The sequence below is a fragment of the Pithys albifrons genome, chromosome 1 (genome assembly GCF_047495875.1).
Source record: "Pithys albifrons albifrons isolate INPA30051 chromosome 1, PitAlb_v1, whole genome shotgun sequence".
Lineage (NCBI taxonomy): Eukaryota > Metazoa > Chordata > Aves > Passeriformes > Thamnophilidae > Pithys > Pithys albifrons.
The window spans coordinates 31,009,355-31,032,160 of record NC_092458.1 but is presented as its reverse complement, the minus strand read 5'-3'; positions in this window follow the sequence as shown (position 1 = coordinate 31,032,160).

The following is a 22,806-nucleotide window of genomic DNA, read 5'->3' as shown; positions in this document are numbered from 1 at the left end:
TCTGTTAGTTTGCCAGGCTAGGCTACATAATATGCTAGTAACACATTTTTTGTCTTGTTAGAGGTATATAATATATTTTCCTGTACCAACACTTCAGCCATAGTCTTTTCATTTACCACTGTTTTTAAATTGTAAAGTGACAAAAGACTTTCATTTAACACATTAGATTATCTTGATAAGTGGTTTTTTTTTTTTAAAGAACCAATCAGTGTGTTGAAATGAATGGCAATCTACTACATCTCATAATATTCAATCACCATTTAGCTGATAAATAATGGAGATAAAAGTTTCTTCATTTTTACTATACATCAACCCTTGCTCAAGTTTGCCGCTTCAGCAGCTCTCTGAGAAAAATATGTCTTGCAGCATGCCCTCAAGGGCATTAGATTTGGACTATTTCAGATTAAGGAGGCTCCACTGAGAATGCACTGCCAAGATTTTTTTCTCTTTTACCTCTAGAAGGATTCAACTTGAGTGACATCTGACACATGTTGTGGTTGAAGAGGACCTGTAAGAGATGAAGACTTTAATGGCTTTACAGATCAGTTCAGAAAGGAGATGCCCTGACTTTTAGCCTTCATGTTCTCATCTGGATGTTCATCAGCTAAGACAAGTGATTAAAATAGTCTTTACTTCAGTTTGACTTTATGCACCAATGTGCTTCTCTTCTTCACTGACTCCTAGCCAATTCTCTTCACCAGAGAAGGCAGTTGGCACTCACAGTAATTAAAAGTAGTCCTATTGTTTTATTAAGAGGAAGCTGTAGCAGCATCCTTTGCAATTACATGGTGCACCAGAAGGCACCATACCTAAAGGTCAAACACTAATTGAATTTACAGATGGAATTAGCCTGATCAAATATAGATACCCAAACAATAGGTATCTACAACTGGAGCAGTCACCCACCAGAGAGAAGAAACAGACATTTTTAGACTGGTTTATCTGACCTATTTCAGTCATCTATTTTAGGTGTCATGTCCAGAAGGATCTTCAATTCTTTCCACTGACAATAAAGAGAGACTACAGTATGTTTCTCACATGTAGGCATGGGTCTACATGTGAGGCAGGTGAGGTAAATCCTGTGTTGATGAATGTGTAGATCAGAGCAGTCTGTAAAGTCAGATGGAACTTCTGTGTCTTTGTGTGTGATTGGATTGCGTATCCTCATCCAGAAGAGGCAGAAAGAACTACTTTAGAAACAACTAAATTAGTGTGTACTTGTGTCTTTGAAACTTGAAATTGACTTTCACAAAACATCCTTTAAAATTATGTGAACTTTAAATCAAATGAACTTTAATTTTTAAATTAAATGAACTAGGTTGGTGCTTATATAGACACAGTAGTTCTAAAACATCCATGTGCATTATCTTTTCAAAACTTCAGAGCTTCAGGGTTGCTTCATTAACACTTATATACAGAGGTCATCTTTAAAGTCAGAAAAGTTAAAATATAAGCCAAAAGATTCCACTTAGAATGTCTTAGAGCATTGAAACAAAATTTAACAAAATTCGACTGTGAATGCTTATGAAGTTCTTCATTGTTCTAGGCACCCAAGTTTGAAAATGGAACCTGGCTTACTATTTGGTTTATGTAGGTGCATTTCTTTGTGATAATTTTTGTGTTAGTTATACAGTTGTACAGATCTTGGTTGTCTGAAACTTAAACTTTGTAGGAAGTGCCTTATATCCAACCAGAAAATCTCCAGCAGAATTCTGAATCAACAAGTGTGTGGTAATTCCGCATCTATGCATGTGCAAAATGACTTCAATGTGCAATTTCTGCATTGTAGTGCACTAGGAAAATGGAATACTATATAAAAAACTCAAATTAAACTGCCATAGATATCTGGGGTCAAGAAAAATATGAGAATTTTCATAAGGTTTGTACTGGTTCTCTAAGGAATGTAAATCCTACTTAGCTAGTCTTTACAGGAAGAAAATGCAGAACAGGATATTATAGTCAGTACTTTCAGGAGCAAACATTTTAAAGTGATTGACATCATAAAATATCTGAGTAAATGGGATTAATATTTTATATTGCTTTAATATCTGGGAAAATATCTGCAATAGTGCTACTTTCTGACATAATAACTTTCTTGTGACATCATATCACATCATAAGTATGCATATATGTGAATATATGCATATGTGTATATATATCTGTGATATTAACTTATCAGGCTTAGTTATTTTTATAATTTAAAAACTCTTTTAGATACTAATGTGAAATGTGGTGTGATGGGTTTGATCCATGGCTTCCTTAATAACCAGGTGTAACTAGGGAAGTGGACATTACATAACTCTTCCACACATGTTTTCCACGTAACAGAGGAGGAGGGGAGATAGGAAGTTGTTTTTTAGTCTTCCTTCTTCCGGCAAAGCTTGGAGGAGCAGGAGGAACCTAGACGGTCCCTTGTTTCAGTTGGTTTCCTCGTGGTATCGTGGTGAGTCTGTATCATTGCCTGTTCTCCTCCTTTCTTAAGTTTTTGATTGTATTTTTCTGTTTTGTTTGGTTTGGTTTTGTCCCTCTTTATTCCTTGTTACCCATTCCCTCTTCCCTTTTCCCCTGGGAGGGGACCCCCAAATAGTATGTACAAATTGCATACGTGGTTGTAGATGTTAGAAAATATAATTTCTGTTTTAATTCAGTTCAGTTTCTTTTGAGTTCTTGCTTTTCTTTTCAGGTTTTTTTTCTTTGCTGGGAAGACTTTTTGAAGGAGGGAGGAGGGCAGTCCAGGGTTGGTAAAAGAACTAGGCCAAACCCAGACATGTGGTAAAAGTTTATTTGAACATGGACTTGTAAGTAGATTTAAACTGCACTCAGTGGTTATGATTCTTCAACTATGTACTTGGAATGGAGCTCCTCTGAGATCAGTAAGGTTTCAGATGGGCACAGCAGTGACAACAGTGGCTGTTTGTTGAATTTGACTCTTCCCTATGTACTAGCATCAATCAAAGGACCAATATACTGGCTTACGTGTTCCTTTCTTTTTTCCCTTATGAAGACATATCTAATTTTACTTCCTACAATTTCTTTAGTGGATGAAAGGCCTACAGAAAAATGTGCTATGCTTTGGGGATCTCTACCCCATTCTTCATAACCATTTTCAAAGTATAGGATCAGATTGATCTCACCAAATTGTCTTCTAGCTTGCAGATTTTTTCAGTTACTATGCCATAATAACCAGTGGAATAATCACAGAATAAATTAGGATGGAAAAGACCTCAGAGATCCTTGAGTCCAAGATTTGACTGAACACTACCATGTCAACTAGACCATGGCACTGTCACTTTCAGTCTTTTCTTAAATGCCTCCAGGGACGGTGATTCCACCACCTCACTGAGCAGTCTGTTCCAGTGTTTAATCACCCTTCCTGTGAAAAAAATCCTCCTAATGCCCAAACTGAATCTTGCTTTGCACATCTTGAGGTCATGTGCTTTTGTCTAGTCACTGGTTGCCTGGAAGCAGTGGCTGATCCACACCTGGCTACCACCTCCTTTCAGGTAGTTGTAGAGTTATAAGGTCTCCCCTGAGCCTGCTCCTCCCATGCTAAACAACCCCAGCTCCTTCAGCTGTTCCTCATAGGACTTGTGTTCCAGACCCTTCACCAGCTTCATTGCCCTCCTTTGGACTCGCTCCAGCACCTCAATTCTATCCTGAATTGAGGGACCCAGAACTGGACACAGTACTCAAGATGTATCCCACCAGTCCTGAGAATTATGCAATGTAGATAAAATAGCACATAGGGAGCAAAATTAAAGCAAAGAATCCTACTTATTTAACAATCAAAAGCAAGGAAAGTAACTATGAAACTGTGACTGTTGAGTGAATCAACATTGTTTTCTTCCTGATTGCTTTGGAAAACCTAAATCATAGAATCATAGAATTGACTGAGTTGGAAAAGATCTCCGAGATTATCAAGTCCAACCCTTGGTCCAACTCCAGCCTGTTTACTAGATCATTTTGTATACAACAAAAATAGAGATTAATGGAGATAACTCTGCATTTGGGACTATGAAATAAACCAAAATTTGATGCCTGAAAGAGGGGGGAAAAGAGACATGATATAAAATCATAGTGTATATTAATATTTTCTAAAGAGGCCACTGTTGGCTAGATAGAAAATTACACAGAGTAATTTAAAATAATATTTTCTTAAGGTCAGCCCATTACTCTAAGGCCAAACATACTAATCCTAAGGCAATCCAAATTTTGTAGGTTTAGTTTATGCTTATTAGACCTTAGGAACAATTAATTTTTAATTTATGAATTTTAACAATCCCACCACTTAAAAAATAAACTAATTAGTAACAATAAAGCTTATTAGTCAAATCAATTTAGTTTGTCATAGCATAGCATCTTTTTTAAAACATTATAGAAAATTCCAAAAATATGAGAATTTACTTGAAATGCCTACAAATTTAAGAGAAGATGTATTACAAAAAGCACATTATTAATTTTTGTGACAAGTACCCCTACCTTTACCTTCAAATAATTTGGGTGAATATAAGTTGTTTTGCAGAATTGATCCTGGTTTGGTTTTGACAGAGAAAAGATCATTATAGGTAGAAAGAGGGGTTTCAATTCATCTTTGGAAGTTTTTCTCTTTTGATTCTCTGGCCTGTGTGTAAATTAGAAAAGTCTAAAGACAACTCTAAGAATAAAGACATCTTCATTTTCACTTCTTGCCTGTGAATAGAAGCTAGAGTACTAACATTCAATCTGTCACTTCATTTTTTTATCTGTATTGGATGCTGAAATTAATTTTAAGTCAGCCATGACTTACAGGAGAAACATAAAAAGTTCTTTTGTCCCAGGAAGTGAGGCCTTGATAATTGTTCTGGCTCATTATATAGCACTTACATTTAAAAAAGAAGTAAAAGCCTTGGCATCATGAAACGGACCACTGGATATAGTTAGAGAAAATATCTTTCACACATATTAATTTCCAAGACAGCGATATCAGAATCAGCAATCCTTATAAGTTTCTTTTTGTACAGAAATAGGTTTACTGTGACAGTTTAAGTGGGCATATGTATGTCTTACAAACCTGACTTGTGCATCTACTTGCAGAGGAAGAGAGTTCAACAGTAATCGAGTGCTGTCCTGCAGTAGTTTCCCAGAAACAGCTGAATAAATGAATAGATCTAGTCTGTAGATGTGTGATGTGGACATTTCTCCTGCAACATGTTATCTGAAGGCATCAGCACACTGTGTAAGTCAATGTGTACCTTCTGTAAAGGAACAGATTGTAGGTCATGATGATGGTGTGATGTGGTCAGAACAGCATTTACTCCTGTAAACTTAGGGTAAAATCTCAAAAGCATGATGGGATATAATTTATACTAGGGTATATTTCTGAATATTATTTCCAAAGAGCAGTAAGGGGATTTACTTTGTACAGTATTCAGTAAAAGCAGAAAATAATGGATGTCTGTAACTTATCAGGAGAAAGCTAGAGGTTTTTTTAAAATTCTCTAATAAAGAGACCACTTCAGACTGCTTTTAGTTATTCTAATGTCTCTGTGTCTAATGACGTGGTCTAAAGCTGTAGTTGATAGTATTGTAAGCTCTTTAGTAATAAGGCATCAGATTTATTTTCATTCATGTATCAGAATGAGAAACATCCATTTTCTGTCAAGAAGACAGAACTAGTACTGTAGAGGAAAAATCTCTAAATGTATACATTGGCTTTGTGACAGCAGAAAGTTAAAGAGGGATCAAAACACAGTGGCATACTTATTGTATGTTACACTACATAGATGCCACATCAGAAAGAGTTTAGTTTCAGTTTCTGCCAAAGGAAAGGAAGCAGCCTAACAAAGACAAGTATACTTTGACGTGATGGAGAACAAGATCATGTCTAATATCTCAATGAAAATGTAATTAACCTCCTCCCCCCCTTTTAACTTGAAAAAACCCTCCTCTAAAATAATTACATTTGCAAGTGATAATTTCCTTTGTGATCTAATTATTGTTAACTATTGAGCAATTCATCCTGTTTGCATTTCAGCTTCTGGAGTTTTCCCTGACTTTGAGTACTGGAGGAAACATTATTGGTACCTCAGCAGGTGGCACTATTTCCTTCATATTCATTCTGAATTTGTCTCTTCAGACACAGAACACATGAAATAATTGAAAATATTATATTTCATGAGATCCGTGAAATAGTGTTTGTAACAAGGTGTGTTGGCTGAAGACTAACTTGAGGGTCTCTGAGTTTTCTTACTGTTCCAGAACCTGCCCTGAGTGCTGCTGAACTGGTTTTCAAATGCATAGCTAAATAGTTTAAGACTGAGAGCAAGGACCGAGAGCAAGCTGGGAAGTGGGTAATAGGACAAATTGCCTACAATCTTCCCTTTTTTGAGAAAGTATATTTACCTTGTGTTACTGTTTCTTGGAACAGAAGTGAGAGAAGACAAAGTAGAAAGTACCAGAGGTCCTGTCTTGTGGGGAGCTATAAAAGTCACCTGCCTGGTGTCTTTGATGTAAGCAAGACTAGGACGTATCGAAAAGGTGGCTTGGTAGAAAAAGAGTCTTTACACTGGGAATTTGGAGCATTTGTCCTCTCATATTTTGCTGTCTAAAGTTAGAGTTTATGGCAAAGCAAAATTTTAACTCAGTGCACCAGTGTTGGCTTTACTTTCTGTCTTCCATCTGGATAAAAAATTCTTAAGGCCACATATCTAAAAAGAGTAATGCCTCACTATACTACACCCTAAAATACTGAAGCCTTGATTCTGTAATGCATCATATGGAGTTTGTTGTGTGATTGATACAAACTTTGTACCTTGTCATGGCAAATTCAACTCATTAAAGGGATAGGACTAATTCCTACCATACCATGTCAAGGTAAGTAGAAGCCACATTAAGTGGGATAAATGTCTTTTCAGGACCAGAAGCTTCTGTTGTGCTTCATACATGCAAGTATTTTGTTATTTCATTACATGAAAACATGATAGAACATTTTTTTTGTTCCAATGCTCTGTCTATGACATTAGGAGATTAAATGTGTAGTAGTTATCTAAGAAGAGATTGCTATACAAGGGTGAGGCATCTGGTATTATTACCAGCCAAATAATGTTTGCAGAATTTAATTATTTCATTTAACAGTTTCCCATACTTTATCAAGTAAGAGAAATACAGAACGGATTACACAGAATTATTTAAATGAGATATATAAAAATTTAAGATTTATATGTCCAGATTTATATGTCCAGAAGCAGCAGATCAAGCAACTAGGCCAAGAACTGTACTAAAGCTTTACCTTTCCTACTAAGGCCTTCTGTAATTCATTCTCTGTGCCTTCTACATGAATTAACAAATTTAGCTGTATTTTCTTCCTGCAACTTGATAAATATATGTCTATAGAAAAGGGAGAGAAAATGAATTAAATTTCAGTTATGAGCCTATTCGAGGCTAATGTTGCTGAGCTGTTATTAAGTAAGGTGAAGTCTCAAGCTACTGTAATCTGAAGTTCCTTTTTGTGTTGACATTTTTACAGTTGTCAAAAAGTATTTGGCTATTTTGTTTGTTTTCAAAGGAACTAATTTATTAGAAACATAATGTCTATTGTATCACAGAGTTTCTACTGTCTATCAAAATCTGCTCTTTTGGCATAAATGTTTTGCAGTGGATAAAGACAATCTGAAAGCATGTAAAAAGTAAATTAGAAAAATTATGTTACTAATCACTGGGTTGACTTTGCAAGCAGCCACTGAATTAATTTTCTTAAGAATACATTCAAACTGAAAGTTGTTTGTTATGGGGACTTGAAATTAATTTTTTCTATAAATCTAGTTGCATACAAAGTCATCAATCTTGCTAAGAAGGAAAGTTTTAAAACCAGGGGAATTTCCCTTCTCTGTATAATGTACTAAGACATGCACTATAAAATCAAAATATGGTCATTTGGTCGAATGTTGTACAAATAATGTCTTTTATTCCATGAACAATGCAATGGTTAAGAGCTATTAACTCTCATGAAGTTAAAAACTTGTATATTAGAGGACACTTGGTTCCCAAAATTCAAGTCAGTCAGCTTAAGCAGCCATGAGGATGATCTTTTGCTTTGGAGGGCTTCCCTCTGGACAAGGGGCTGAGGTGGGGCCAGTGCTTGAAACAATGTGTGAAATCCTGAGGAACTGGTTGCAGTTTTCATTGTTTTATTTTTTTTCCTGATATCTGGTTGAATGGATCATCTTCATGTTGTTTGTTACACCGTAGCAACTAAAGTGGATTGACTCTTTTTCCTGTCCTTTTAGTGGGAATTAAAGATGTGGACTCAGTTTAGAGATGTACTTAATTCACAAAATCTCATAAATGTCATATTGGGTTCCTCCCTTGACACAGTGTATACAGCAGCTGTGACAGATGACACAGTTTTGTTGTCAGGTGCTCCTTGAGGCAGCTGAAGATAACGAAGCACAGTGATAAGGGTCAAAATCTGCTCAGAAGTTCTTTTACTTTGCTTGTCACACTTATATATTTCCTAAGGCTGGGCTAAAAGAAATGACTCAGTGACAGAGTGATTAGGGCTGTTAAATGAGGAAGTGTGCACCACCTCCTACAATTTATAGTAATGTGTAAAATGGAGCACTTAAGCTGGGTGGTTTTGGAAAGGTGAGAAGAAAACCCTCCTAATTAAATACACTGACCAGTGCACCACTGGATAACAGTGGAGAGTTTCACTCCTTTCCGTAGCATTCCCTTGCTGGTTTTTAAAATGATGTCTTTGCCTAGTTCTCTTTGTCCTGTATAATCAATGGAGGTTGGTGGATGGCCCTGAAATGTGATTTATATCAAATTTCAGCTTACCTCCTTCCATTGGTGATGGTGGGAGTTGGATGACTTAATTAAACTGGACATCTAAACTGCAGTTGGCAAAGTTAGCAGAGATGGTCCTCACTCTAAACGACAGCAATCCAGAGAAAACATCAATTTTATCTTAAAAGTAGATGGGTATAATTCAATATTTCTGAATTGATCTTCCTAGGGTTAAAAATGACAGGAATGAAGAGCAGACAACGGTTTCTCAAAAATATTGAGAATAGCGTACTGTGATATGGAGAATATTTAAGAGAATTGGCCAAGCAAATAACTAAAGCATGGAATGAGATTAATCAAGTCATATGCAGTCTTGCAGGAGAAAAACCTCAAAATGCAATAATATTAGGAGAGATAAAATGTTTGTGAATTTTATGTGGATGATTGTATTTAAAAAATAGCAGAGGCTGTAATGAGCAGTAATTTCAATCAGAGCTTCAAAAGCAGTACTTGAGTTGCTAAATAGCAGTTCTAAATATGGTAAACAGCAAAAAAAGCCATATCTGCTGTAAAATTAAAAAGGTTCATTGAAGATAAAGATGCTATGATGACTTACATCAGCTGAAGAGCTGCCCCATGAATTTTATCAGTTCCATATTGAAATAAATTGAAAGGCATGTATAATAATGACTTCAGCTGCTTCGTGTCAGACAATGTTTAAACCTGGCTGCTATATCTCAAGGCTGCCTCATCTAAAAGGGTCTGAGAAGGAACCTGGAGGAGGAGTAGAGGCACACCAGTTAAAACAAACAAAAGAACAAACATAAAAAACAAACAAAACACCTCAGAGTTTGTCTACTTTAGAGGTGAAAGGCATACTTGTTATTATGCACAGCAGAGCTTTAAGAGACTGCTGCAGCATGCCCCTTGATTTTATATTAACACATCTAAGCTAATCTTAGACAAATAGTAGTAAAAGCAAAGGATGCAGGCATTATTAGCATCAGATTTGCCTAAGCCACTCAATAATCATGTTACAGCACTCTGAGCAAGCTGAAAGCTTGAGAGCAGGGAGTGACAATAATCAGGCATCATTGTCACGGAGGCAGATGCCAGTCTGGAAAGTTATCACAGAATGACTCAGATTAAGCTTTTGCAGCTTGACTACTGGAAAAGGATACTGGAGGATGTACTGGTGGCTTTTGGATACAGCAAATGACAAAACTAGTTACTTTTTGCATTACTTCATGAGAATTCTCCTTCTTCTGGGAAAAAACCCAACAAACTATATTCATGACAACCTCTTCCCTTATAATGAGGAGACACTGACTTTTACTTCCTCAATTCTTAATATCTACATCTCATCTTTTCTGTCTTCTGTTCTAACCTTTACATCTGCTTACAATTTGTGGCCTTAAATATATATCTCTATACACACATATATACACATGTATGAGTATGAGAAAAAAATATATTAATTTCTCTACATATCCTGCAGGGATCTAGTCTTTACAGAAAATGGACATCTCAAATTCCTTAAAGACATAATATTAAGGAAGTAAATGAAAAACAATCGTAACTCCCTTACCTGATGAAGATAATGGCTTTAGTTTATGAGAGCCATAAAAATTGAATGAAAGTAGCTGGTGACATGTATTCTTTATATTATTAATTCCTCATTAATCATTGAAAAAAGGGTGATCCTGTGGTGTAAAGGAGAACACTCTGGACTCCAAATCCCAAGGACCTGGTTCAAGTCTCAGGAGGGGACCGTCCCCCTGGCAGTTAAATGCCTCCCTGACATCTGATCCTGTCAGATCTCGGATGCTCATCAGGGTCAGCCCTGGTTAGTACCAAGTGTTGTAGACAGTCCCTAGGACTTCACTCTCACTGTCCAAGCTTGCTCAGCCGTGGCAGATGGACCTTAGGACTTAAACGGTGGGGCCAGTTCTGCACACGCTGTGCCTCACCTAAAAAATCCACTGCACAGGCTGGAAGGGCACACCCTGGGGGGAAGAGCCCTTCCCAAATCTTCATTCACGAAGTTTGCCCATACATACATACATCAATCATGGAAAGTATTGTATTAGTTTGAATTACAGTTTTCTTTTCTTTTTTTACCCCTAATTATCATCATCATCATCATGGCTAGGCTTCGTGAACGAAGATTTGAGAAGGGCACTACCCATGCTTGCTGCAAGCGTGCTGGTGGCTAAAAAGGCCGATACGGGATAGGCAGGTCCGGTCACAAAAGGCACAGCAGAACGTCTCCCTAGGTGATATTGGCAAGGAACGGTTCTTTCTGCGTTGTCTTTTCTCCTCAAGACTGACTCTCTGTGCATTCTCAAAGGAAGCAGCAGCGTCGTGAATGGTGTGTCTCCATGAATCCCGATTAGAGGCCAGAGTGGACCATTTCTGGCAGTCAACATGGCCAAGGCTGAGGTGTTGTTTCAGGGAGTCCTTGTATCTCTTCTTCGGGGCTCCTCTCTTGTGGCAGCCGGTGGTGAGTTCACCATAGAGCACAATCTTTGGGAGGCGGTGATCCTCCATCCTGGAGACGTGCCCCTAATTATATATGTAGGCAAAAACCCCCAAACACTACAATGAAAAGAACACCTGTTCAGATCCTGTACCAATAAAAAAAACAGAAATCTTTTAAAAATTACTTTGGGTAGAGACTTTGACAAAGTATGTAATGGATTGTGTCTTTTATATTGCTAAGATAATTTTACATCTATTGTCCTTAAATCCACCTGTGTTTTCATGGTGCAAGGAGAGACTTGATAATATGAACAAATTTCTTCAGAACATTCTTCATGGAGACAGATTCGCTGGCATGAATCAAGGACATATATTACTGTGAATCTGTGGCATGACAGGGGGCAGAGTCATCTCTGACAGTGGAAGTAGATCCATCCAATTCTGGTTGCAAGATCTGGAATGGGACAGATATCTCTTCTGAATAGCACCTTAATGTTGCCATCTTGTGAAAAATATGGAAAGGGAGAAAAATGTATCATTTCCTGCATGTTCTAGTGAAAAAAAGACTTTTGGACCTGGGAGAAAATCCTGGAGCGGAGCAGTTGTGTGATCGTGCCATTTAGAATGTCTTTTTTTTTCTTTTTTTTTTTCTTTTTTTTTCCCTACCAAGTGATGGATATCTCAGCTGAAGGTGGTGCTCTCTTCCCTATCAACTTGCTCACATATGCAATAATTTTTGCATCAGTTCAGAAGAGAAGTGTTTACAGTGCAGTAATATATGTATGTGTTGCACAATGCAGATATTTCAGAGTAGGGAATATGCCACATAAATGTGGCTCTGAGTATTTAAAGGTGATCTAACTAGTAATTCTAGGCATAGTAAAGGATGTTCCTGTTAACAAATGCCAGTCTGGCTTTATTTCAGTACATATTCATATTGTTCTAATGGAAAACAGATGGCCTATTTATGGAAGTTGAGTATTAAAGGACATTTTCACCCTTATGATGTTCCCACTAATGGGTAAAATGAACTACTTGTATTATCTTAGAGAGCTGTCAGCTGCATTAGGTACTAGGTATGCTTGATTAACTCTCAGTGTATTCGTGCCTTATAATGCAATATGACTTCAAATGAAACACCATAAGATGGCATTTTAAGTTTGAGTGCTCCTGCTGGAAGCAACATTATCTTTTTTTGCTCTTTTGCTAGAGTCTAAATCTAAAAAGACTAATTTCTTTTTTAAATTTGTAAAATCCCTACTTTCTTTAGTCATAACAGTTCATAAAGTTGCATTTAAACACATATTTTTAAGGGAGAGTACACCTTTATTCCTATAGACATTATGACTAAAGAAACAGTAGTTTGAGTGCAGTAAGAACTGTAGTGCCCATAAAGCCATGCAAAATGCTCTATGAAAGAACTGAGATCTCATCTCTATGTTAAGATATTCTGTACAACTTGCTTTTGTAAAAAAAAAAAAGCTGTGTGAATCCATTTTTCATTAATATCTTTTGCATTGCACAACAGATCTGCTATTTGTTGTAGAATTTTTTACAGTAACTGTTGTGAGCTACAATTTTTTTCTTTTTTCATTAAGGAATTAAGCCAAATTCAAAGTAAAATATTTTGCTGTGTGTCCTAGATCAGAAGCTGGGACCAGTTTATCACTGTGTGGGTATGACCAAAGCTGTATATTCTATACCCTTTATGTCATTTCTCATGCACTGGTAACAAAGGACCATTTGCAGCAGCTGGCCAGGGCACACCTGACCCCTCAGGATGTAAGTTGGGTGTTAAAGAAGCCTGTGAGATAGAGGCTGTGATAACTCCCCTCCAGGAAGTTGTTAGCACTTTCACACACAGTCTGAGGGGGTGTGTCTGCTAATGGACCATCAACAATTCCAAAAATACCCCATGACTCACAGAGTGAGATCACCCATTCTGGAACTTCCTGCCCTGGGGGAGGCACTGGGAGGTCCTGAGGGTATATAATCTTGGGGTTTGGAGACTTCTGGGACTACTCGTTGGATACAGAGGAGGACCAGAACCTCAACAGGACTGCAACCACCACTCTCAACCAGACTCTGACCAAGAGGTTTTTCCCTCCCTTTTACTTTGGACTCAGGGGAAATATGGGGGTGTCTTAGCATAATGGCCACTGAACACCATTCTGTTTGTGTCCCAGGGTGCTGGGTTATACTTCTGGGGTTTGTGGGTTGAAACCAATTTCTCTTTGTATAATGCATTTATTGTAATATTTTTATTAAATTATAACTCTGATTTGTAATCTCTTTTGTGTTGGGTTCTCTTCTCCTACCAGTTTACATTTAAAGCTGCACACCATGTTTCAAAGGCAGTGATCTCTATTGGCCTTTTAAAAATCATAGCTATTGGGTTTTTTTATATCTCTTCTTTCTTCTACCTCTCTCACTTGTAGTCTTAAAGTCTTAACTTTGTACTGTGTAAATAGTTCCACTAATCAATTGAACTAACATTATAAAGTTAAAGATAGATGGGATATTTTGGAAGATTTAGAGTATAGTAGTCTTCCAGAGAAAAACAAAAGAACCCCTTCAGTCATTCAGAGCCATGTGTCTTTAAATCTTTTTTAGTCCATTATCTTTTCTAATTTTATTTATGTCAAAGGTGTTTTCTTTTACTTACATAGTTAACACCTTTAGGAACTACATCTGTACATTTCTCTATGCATTTTTCACAAACTTTAATTCTATTCAGGATATTTTCATGCACTGTTTTTTCTTATATTGCAGTCTAGCTAGGTAATGAATTTGTCTTGGAATCATAAAGAAGAATGAAAGTTTAACTGAGGCTGATATTCAAAGCATGAAAATATTCTTCTATTAGCAGGGTTGGAGGTTCAGGTCCTTGATTATAAATTCTGGTATTTTCTGTGTTAATTTTACTTTGCTACCTTCTATGACATAGAAGATGGATAAAAATGCTTAGGAATTTATCTAATCTACCCTTGTACTTGAAGTCTTTTGATTGTCTTAAAAGCTCTTGGTGACCTCTTGCACTTAGTGCATCTACCCAATTTTCGTTCACTGGTTTCCATGGCTTCCAAACGTTACTCATTTTGTTTAATAAATAGCATTACTGACACTCATCTTTCCAGCAGCTAGTGCAATTTTATCCAAGTGAATCTCACAATAGTTTCTGCGTTCTGACTTAATGTGATCCTGAAAATTAATTTCCCATGCAACTACTGCCATTATGAGTGAAGTGGTTACATGCTGAACTGATTTTCCTCTGAGTTCTGAACCCCAGCACTGGCCTCACTTCTGGTCAACATAATTGTAGCCAGGCAGCAGTAAAATACTCCTGAAGTGAAGAGCCTTTAAATGTTACAAGATCAATTATATTGGTTGGTCTTTTCCAGGAGCCAGCACTGACACAGTCAGACTTGTGAGCTATCATTATTAGTTACTGAGAAATGCTTCTTTCTCTATTCAAGATGAATGCACCCTCTCACAAATTTCCGAACTTTAATGGAGGCAAGGCTTATTTTTGTCTTTTATCTCTTTTATATTGCAACTGCAGAAATATCCACTGAAATATACCTTGAGATGAAGACAAAAGGGCAGTGTCAGATGGAAAATATATATCTATGGGATAGAATTCAAATTTTGCTGGATAGATTTGTGGCTTTGACGAAGACTTTTTTATCCCCAATTGCCATATACTGTCATCAATTTATAAAAATAAATCTGATTGAGAAGAATCAAAGTATAAGTACAAGACTCAGTCCATTCATAGCATGAAAGACAAATTTCATAAAAAAGGACAACTCAATGTAAATTGCTTACATTGTCATGTGATTGGGTAACATATGAATTACAGGAATGCTGAGTATCATCTGCATGGTTGCTATGCCAATGGATTTCTGCACTTCCAAAGACAAGAGTATATTTTTGTGTTTGCACTTAGTAGAATGTTCCTCCGTTGTGATACATAGGAAGGGACACTGAAATTTAAGTTCAGATGGTGTTTTATATACTAAAATGAAACTGGCAAAAAATCATTTCATTGGCTCAACTTGCATTTATTTTTCAGAAGGGTGGTTCTTTGCAAGGCTGATATTTCCAAAGAAAATAGGATGATTTGATTTGACTACTTGGTGGCACATTTCATGGCAAAAAACCTAATGAAATGTTGTTTCAAGAAAATTAAAAAGAGAGAGATAAAAGAACCATGTACAGTAAATAAATGTTCTAGGAGACTCAAGGAGGTATTTAATAACTCAGTTTTGCTAACTAAACTAAACATTGGCAGTTTACTTTGTAGAAGACCAAGTGTTTAAAATTAAGGTCTTCATAGAACTGCTCGTTTTGGGTAGCCGTGGCAATGAGCAGCAATATACATGTGTATAAAATAGTAAATGGTTTGCACAAAGCAGACTTAAATTGCTGCTTCAGAATTCCCACAGTTATTGTAAAATATTGACTTTCTTGCAGCAATAAATTCACTTTTGGGGTTGCTTGCCACTGTCTGAATATCAATGTGATGTAAATGAAAAAGTGATACTTGGTGACTGGCAAACTTATGGCTGCCAGCCTTTCAGTTGGTACCAACACACAGAATCACAATGATTTGTATGCAGTGCTAAATCACTGTATCTACTGCCTAATTGTGCAGCAGATGTATTTGACCATAACGTCTGATAGCATTCAGTGAGGAATTTCATGTTGAACTGTTTGCCTAAATGCTTGACTTCTCGGCTCTGCTCTCTAGCAAATTCCAGAGAAATGAACTGTGGGGCAACCCTGGACTCTCTTGTCTCTTTGCTTCTAGTTTCAATCTTCATACTACCAGTGGATTATTAATCCTGAAAGAATATTTATTTGTTCTCTTAAAAGGCATTGGTTTAGTGCTCTATTGCATTACTTCAGCTATGGACAGGCAAAGATTGGTTCCACTCTTCAAATCTGCTGTCAATTGCCCAGATAAAAGACTCTGCAGCTTACAAAAGTATGTCTTTGTTTATATAAGTTCTGGAAATATTTAACTGTTTCTAATTTAAGATTTCTGTTTATACTATGTCAGAAGGTTTTTTAGGACATGCATGAAATGGAGTGCAGTAAAGAGAAATTGATGAAACTATTAATTTAAAAATAGAGATTGAGACGTTCTGCACTGAATATTATAAAAATTGTGTAAACCAAGAAATTATTCAGCTGATTGCTTTTCGATTGTTCATGTTAATTTAAAATTATGTTCAAGGATTTGAACGTCCACAGTAGAGGCCATTATGTAACTTGTTACAAATAAAAATAATTCATAACTTCTTACTCTGTTAGCATGGTGTGGAATGAGTGCTACAAATCCGAAAAAAGTATTAAGTTTTTGTTCAAAAGTATTGCACAAAAAGTAACAAGCTGGAAAAAAGCAGTTCTAAAAGCTTCAGTGGGAGTTTTGCCACTACAGAGAAGAGGAGATGCTCTTAATCATTTATGATTTCACACAGTATTAGCCTTCATCTTTTCTTACTACTTTGGTATCTTTGCTCTACCATATAGCTGCCAGGCTTCCTAGGTTGTCTTGTGGAAATATATTGGTAGTTTCTCCAAAGGAGATAAAGATGTAGAGCAAAAACCTTCAACTACATGGGTATGGAGAAGAATAAAACCAGACATCACTGTTAGAATTTTGCAGCATATCTCACTCCCCTTCTTAACATGATGCTAGGCAGAAAAGATTATACTGCAAACATAAAATGGCCTTTTTTAACACATACACTAGCCTCTGAAGTACTTACAAAAGGGCTATATACTAGGAAACTGGAATGGAACAAATACTACAAGAATGCTTAACAGCTTTCCTTGTAACAACAAAGTTAGATTCTTAATAAAAGAGTTTAACAACCTACAAGAGTAATAACTATGCTTTCTATCTAGTGCCTTTGGCCACGTTCATCTCTGAGGATTAATCCTGTGTTAGGCATAAAGGACAGCTAAAGCTAAAGAAAACTTTTCCTGTTTCATGAGGATGATAGAGGTCTTCCAAGAACAGGGGAAATGCACAGCTTTTTCATGTAGGATAACTAAGGTAACTTAGGCAAATTGTATTAAAATCCAAAGATAGACTCTTCTAAACCATGGTAGCAATATTTTAAAATGATTTTTTGATAAATGTAATCTTCTCCTTATTTCTGTTAAGCAATTAGTAATATGCTTGTATATTTGTTTTCAAATGTAAGTATTTGTAAACACTGCACCTTTTGTCTGCTCCAGTTCCTTCAATAGTGTTAAAAATACTTAAGATATCTTGCTTTAACAAATTATTCAGTTTTGCTTTATGGACATTCAGACAATGCATTTTGACAGAAACAGTTTGCATGTTGCTTCACTTTCAGTGGATAAAAACCCTAAGAAGCAGTCACCTAAAGTTCTACACTTCAGTTTCATCTCTGCAGCTCAGCCACTTGGACTAAAAGGAAAGGTGCTGAGAACAGGAGGGTGGTGTGCTTAGGAAGCCATCTAAACCCTAAAATGCCGATTATTTGTGATTAGCCAAAAATGGAAACTACAATACTCTTTTCACTGTAGGTTTAGCTTCCATCCTGCATAGCTCTGCAATTTTGTTTGATTAATTGGCAGTAAAAAGTTGGGGGATTTTTAGTCGAAATAATTCTGTATTTTTAATAATTTTTTTTTGAAATCTCATGTTTAAGTCATGCTGACTTAGAGAACCTCTTTTTCATTTTGTGGACTAGCTGTGAAGCTGCATCATGCAAGTGAGTCCTGGAGTAGCACAAACCTCTGGATGAATTTTATTTTCTGAGATTGTTGATCCCAACACATTTTAATCTGAATACCTGAATATACAAATAATTCTATTTAAGTAAGCTATCAACTTTAATTCCATGAAGGAAAGAAGAAGAATAAAAAAACAACAAACCACCAGCCAAACCACCTGCCTCAATAATAATTATTAATAAATTAATCAAAATTATTATCTGCACATGGATTTTTTGAAACAGCATTATATTTCTGGCTTTTGAAAAATTATTAGTAAAGAAGAGAGTATTATTCATAAACACTGAATTTTATGGAGTGGAACAAGTGTTCTGAGATTGTGCTGATTGAGAACAGGCAGCTCTACATTCCATAACAATAACCATTTTTACTGATTATTTTAAATGGCAGACAACTTTGCTAGTTGGTAGTAATGGAATGCCAGTTCAACTGTGAAGCTTTGTGATGTGAAGAAGCATGTTTAGGAGAATATTTCACTCTTGACAGTAACAACCCTAAATTAATATTTCTCAGCAAGATTCACAAAATCTGGTTCAAATTTAGTGCTACTTATACAACTTTTGCTGAACAGTAAGAATTAGAAAATCATGTCATGATTTCAAATTAGTCAAACATATATTTAGGACCTATTAAAAGGCCAAGTTAAATTGTGAAAATACTATGAAAATATTACCTTGTATGTTCAAGGACACCAAATATTTATTTTACAGAGGTTGAAGACTGGATGCACATATGTTATTTTTTCTGAAATATACTCTTAACTTAATCTGTATTAAAATATCAAAGTTAAATTATTTTTGATAGACATAGAACAAAAGTTTCCATTGGCAAAGTTCCATTTCCTGCTGTCCCTCTGCTGACCCTGAGATTCTCAATGACATATACTGAAATCCCTTCACACATGTAAAGGTAGAAGATGGCAGTGGAGTGGATCATTGCATAGTTTTCTCTCCTCTTTGCTATTTATATCTTCCTTTTGCAACTGACAGAAGATGAAAAACACCTAGCTTTGTAAGATGGAAGAGGGCCTGCTGCAGAATGACATAGCTCCAGATGAATGGCCTGCCCAGAGAGGTGGTGGATCCCTGGAGGTTTTTAAACTGAGATTGGATGTGGTACTGAGTGCCATGATCTAGTAAATGGACTGGAGTTGGACCAAGGGTTGGGCTTGATCTCAGAGGTCTTTTCCAACCCAATCAATTCTATGATTCTATGAATGCAGAGGGAAGTGAGAGAAAATCAGCTTCTTTAGGCTAGCTGGGCAAACTTCCTACAGATTTTGGAAACTGACAATGCAAAGCATTCATTTTGATACAACAAAACCAGCTAATTTACCCACCTACAGCAGAGATCTGATAAGTACATTTTGTCTGGGCTCTCATCTAGGCATACATTAGTATAATGTTCCTCTAATTAGGTTGCTCTTGAATGTTTTTTATTTGGGCAGACTCAGTATGTATACACTATGTATACTGAGACCAATGTGCAACTAAGTTTCTCTTTATTAGCCATTTCTTGGGAAGTTTTATTACTAGTTTTTTACTATCTCTTGCAGTGTCAAATGCAGAAATTCCCTTACTTACATGCCAACAGCAGTTAGGGAAGATTATCCGTTGTCTATCCGTAAATGTACTCATGGGATAACTGTGGCATGAGGATTTTAGTGCGTGCGTGTGTGTGGAAGAAACTAGCATCAACCAACTTGATTTTCATTTCTGTGGACAGAATGTAGTTAATTGTCATGTATGTCATCTCTGCTATATGAGGCTCCTATAAGATTGCTTGCACTCTCTTTTTTAAAAACATTTTTTTCAAAGACTTTGAAAGTCCTTTCAGAAAGTTGCATACAAAATGGTTTAAATTTTATGACTTCAGCTTTCTTAGTAAAATATGATTGCTTCTTACTATAACATTAAAGTTCTCTGTGGAAGTATCAAGATGCACAGTGATTAAACACATCCCAAAAATGGAGAAAGGAATGACCTGTACATTTATATGAAATATGAATTGGGTTTCCCTTTAAATGGGGGTAATTTTTGAGATATGCTGCATTGACTTTCTTGTATATCACATTACACTGTATTGTATGTCTCATTACACTGTGTTATCACTTCATGGTATTGTAGTTTGTATGGTGACAGGAAGAGTGTAATGTTATGTGATGATGTACTGTAGCTGTGAAATCCTATTAAATTATGACACTCTAGAGATTCAGTAAAATACACCATTTCACTAATCTCAGTCTCAGAATCTGTAGGAGAGTGCTGAGGGAAATACTTTCCTTGAAAGGATTTTCTAAGTTTACTTACCTCATTTGTGATCCATATGGCTTATAACTGAAATTGCCATTTCCATAGGATTCTGCTGCTAGAGTTGATACCTAGACTTTGCTTGTCTGTTGCAGTAATGCTCCAGTAATCTATTAACTGCATGCTGCATAAGGAGTGGGATCTCTTGTGCAGATGGTCATTAAATTTAGAAGATTATGACTGCCTTCACTTGGTGCTTGACCTCATCTGTGGCACAAGCTGAGAATTTATGAGACAGATTGACTTGGGAAGGCTACAAACACTGGCAATTTAAAAGTAACAACAACAAACCCCCAAACTACATACACTTTCTTATGTCTCTGTTTTTGTCAAAAATTGTGGAAGCAAGTCTGTGTTCAATTTATCCTGTATTAAGACCACTAGAACAGTACTCTACCAACACGAAATACAGGGTGATCACTTGTCATACATTACAAAGCATATTTAACCTTGAGTAATCATGATTCATAGACTGAATTTTTAATGTGATTACACAGGAAATTATTACCTTTGATCTTCATTTACAACAACAAATGTATTTCATTTTTCAGGCAGGTTCTTCAAACGTTATGTATCTATGACAGATACACAGTTTAGCCGATGGCACATGACTAACAAAATTTTTACTTTTAAATTATATGACATTGAATTTCAGATTGGTTGTCATCAGTATTATACAAAGTAGACAAATGCCTTCATAACCCTTCTTTGGGGAGGAGTATCTCATTTATCCTTGCTATTTTCCTGTCACAGGACAGAATAATTGTTGAAGTTTTGGAACAGAGGTCTTGGAGTCACTACTTTCTTTTTTTAAATGTCAAAAATGGATAACCATATATAGCTACTACATATACTTTCTTTGTTTGGATAGAAAGAACATCTTAAAGCACTTTTGAAAATCTTAAGAACTTTATCCTATCTAATATTTGTTGCCTGCAGTGCTGTTGTCTCAGAGCTTCAGGAAACATTTCATGGAAACAATTAAAAAATATACTTTTTCTCTCTTCTCCAAGAGTCAATTTGTGGAGAAAGCAAAGAATGGCACCTTCCCTTTCTTCTGTGGAGTATGTTTTCTGACTTGTTGGAATGACTTTTCACTACCTTGAGCACTCTTAGGTAATCAGAATGCTCATGCTGGTGTGTCTCAAGAATCTGTTCCTGGCTTTTCTCAATGTTATCAAACTATTTCAGGAAATCACACAGGGATGTGCCCCAGTGTAGCATGGTCATGGGTGGCAGGGTGTGTGGCACAAGATGGGCAGGAATGGTTTGCAACTTAGTAGGATATGAGCATGACCTAAATGATATGGCATTAGAGATGGAGATTGTTCTGGTTTTGACTGGGCCAGAGTTAATTAAATTGTAGCTGATATGGGGTTATGTTTTGGATTTGTGGCAGAAGCAGTGTTGATAACACAGAGATGTTTTACCTGTTGCTGAGCCAGGCTTGCACATAGTCTAGGATTTTTCTGCCTCTCTGCCCACCCCACCAGCAAACAGGCTAGGGCTGCACAAGGATTTGGGAGGGAACACAGCCAGGACAGCTGATCCCAAGTGAAGAAAGGGATATCCCAGACTGTATGGTGTTCTGAGCAACAAAGGTGGGGGTAAGAAGAAGAAAGCAGGGGGACATTTGGAGTGATGGCGTTTGTCTTCCTGACTTGCACCCATTGGAACCTGGTTTTTCTGGGGAGGGCTAAACACCTGATGGCCCATGCAAAGTAGTTAGTGAATTCCTTGCTTTGTTTTGCTTGCGAATGTGGCTTTTGATTTACCTGTTAAAACATCCTTATCTCAACCCAGGAGTTTTCTGACATTCACTCTTCTGATTCGCTCCCCATTCCACTGGGGAATGGTGAGTAGCAGCTGCATGGGGCTGAGCTGCTGGCTGGGGTTAAAACACAGCAGTAAGACATGCTAGAAGAACGGAAGGGCAAAGGCCTTTACACTATTCCCTGTATTAGAATAGATACAGTGTGGAGAAACATTTCTATAGTGAACTTATTATGCCGACTTGTATAGCGAATTACACTTCCTTTCATGAGGTAAATAAAGTAAGACAGTAAAAAGACCCATTCATGATTTCATTGGAAAGCTTTAATAATAATTTGTATGTTAATTTCCTTCTGACAGCTAATGAGAATAATCAGTCCTTTGTAGTTCTGTATTATGACCACACCTTTGATTATCTCCTTCATTATCTTCTCACATTACATCTTGATCTAAGTGTTCTAGCTATTTTTTAGATCTTGAATTTTCAACAACATTTTTCTTTCAAAAATTCAATACAATAATAAAAACTCTTGAATAACATCTACTCTAGCCATAGATCTGGGTTAACTGGAATTTGGAAATCCTTTTCAGTTTTGATATCTTTTATCAATAGGCCATGATGCTTTATTTGGAAATGTTTCACTTTGTTAAAAAATAAATCGAGTTATTTATGTTACTATTTAAGAAACTGTCCCTGGTA